Below are 2,503 nucleotides of genomic sequence, written 5' to 3'. Positions count from 1 at the left end.
AACATCAACCAATTCTTTTTGGTACAGTGACTCTGCGTATTTCTTCCATCTTCTTTTGACGTTTTCTGCATCATTCAATATTTTGCCCACATAATGCTTCAATATGGCAACTCGAGGCTTGAATTTTTTCCTCAGGTCTTTCAGTTTGAGAAATGCTGAGTGTGTTCTTTCCTTTGGTATAGCAGCCGATAAAGACTGATTCACACCCTCTGTTTTGATCACATTTTTCTTTCCAGATGTTTGCAATCTCAAAAAAATATAGGTTACATATCTAAAAACAAAGGCAAAAACCAGTTTATGTCTGTTGTTGTTGTTTGCCATCCAGTTAGACCTGACTCATAGCAACCCCTCTTTGGGTTTCCGAGGCAGTTTCACTATGGAAGTAGATTGCCCAATCTTCCTTCCAAGGAGTGGTTGGTGGGTTTGAACAGCCAGCCTTCTGGTTAGCAGTCAAGTGCCTTAGGCGCTATGTTACCAGAGCTCCCGGTTTATGTCTCTTTAATTTCAATTCATGGTAACTTCTTGTGTGAAGTGTAGAACTGTTCCATATGGTTTTTAAGGTTGTGACATTTCAGAAGCAGATCACCAGGTCTTTCTTCTGTGACACTGCTGAGTGGGTTAGAATCACCAAACTTATTGTTAGTGGTTGAACACTGAAACAGTTCTACCACTCAGGAGTCCAAGTTACTTATAGAAGGAATTCTAAATATACCCAATACATGCATTCTTAAAAAGCTTACTATACCTAATTTCTGTAGATTGAATCTATTTTTATTCTTTTTTATACTTTAATGCATGTATTCCTTTTTATTTGTTTTCTGGGCATACAAATTAAATTTTAACAAACTATAAATTCTTTCTTTTTTCATTCTCTTTCAATTTATTCATCAAATCACTTCATCAATACTTGTAGATTTCATACTACATTTCAGGCATATACCACATCTGCCAATGATGTATTGATCTTTTTGTATAAATATTTTTGAAGGCATCACCAATGTGCAGGAAAGTAGCAAGTGCAAAGTTTTTTTTTTTTTTTTTTCAATCCTGAATTCTTAGAGAATAAGTTGCTGACCTGAGGCTCTGAACCCTCCAAAAGTTTAGTCTCTATTTCTACACATAAATGATGTAAGTGAATGCCCTTGTTTTAACATTAAATTCAGGAATTTAACATATGAAATGACTACTGCCTAATTTTCAGACTCCGTTCAATTATAACAACTGTCACAATGATGCTCTTTAAAGCAAAAAGATCTAGCTGAGAATCAGATGTTGCATTAATTTATCATATTTCCTTTGTCTCTGTCAGGCTGAAATAGTTCCTCAACTTTTGACGTTCATGACCTTGAAAATTTTAACAATTTCAAGTCAGTCACATTGTAGAATTTCCCTAGGTTTGGGGTTGTCTGTTGTTTCCCTACAATTAGCAATATCTTATCAAGTAATGTTGTATTATTGTCAATGCCTCCTAACAGGAGGTGCACAGTTTTGCTTTGCCTCATTACTAATGATGCTCACTTTGTTAATTTGACTAAAAGGACATCTGCCAGGCTTCTCCACCAAAAAGTTACTCCTTCTCCTGTTTTATTAATAGGTATTTTGTGGAGGAGGTACTTTGAGAATATGTAAATGTCTGTTCTGCATCAAACTTTAAAATTATTTATTCATTTATATCAATATAGTCTCAGGTTTTCCTATTTTATTAACTGGATTACAATCAATTATTATCAGTATTTACCTTGATCTCAGGTTTCTGGTTGACACAAATGGTTTGTGCTCGACTACTAACCTAACAAGGAGTGCTGGTGGCATAGTGCCTAAGGCATTTGACTGCTAACCAGAGGGTTGGTGGTTCAAACCCACTGGCCGCTCCATGGAAGGAAGATGGGGCAATCTACTTCTGTAAACATTTACTGCCTCAGAAACCCAGTGGGTGTCACTATGAGTCGGAAGCCTCTTGCTGGCAGTGAGTTTGTTTTGGTTTACTGACCTAAAGGAATCAACTCAAAGACATACAGCAACAACAGTAACTAGCCTAAAGGTTGGTGGTCCAGACCTAGCAGTGCCACAGTGAAAAAGTCTGGCAATCTGTTTCTGTAAAGAAAATCCTATGGAGTAGTTCTACTCTTTAACTTTGGGAAACCATGAATCGGAATGACTCAATGGCTACAGTTTAGTTTTTGATTTAAATCATGATCCTGAATTTGGCCAATGGGAGTCTCGTTATTCTGTGTCCTTTTGACATGTCCCCAACATTCTTTGTGCATTTCCTTGTTTCCTGACACAAGAGGATGTTCCAGATCCATTTTGCACTTCCTCTGCCCCAGCCGTGGAATCATCCACTTTTCAAAATATCCTTGGTTTCTTTTAGTGGAGATTGGTATTTAGAAGCCAGAAGGCCAATAGCTCAATGCCATTGGACAAGTTATCATTCCAAGGCATGTATGTATATACAAATATGTATGCACACATACATGTGTATATGTAAATTTTAGTACGTAAT

This window comes from Orycteropus afer, unplaced genomic scaffold, assembly GCF_000298275.1.
Source record: "Orycteropus afer afer isolate SDZICR_OR568_19922 unplaced genomic scaffold, OryAfe1.0 scaffold00731, whole genome shotgun sequence".
Lineage (NCBI taxonomy): Eukaryota > Metazoa > Chordata > Mammalia > Tubulidentata > Orycteropodidae > Orycteropus > Orycteropus afer.
This window is presented reverse-complemented; position numbering follows the sequence as displayed.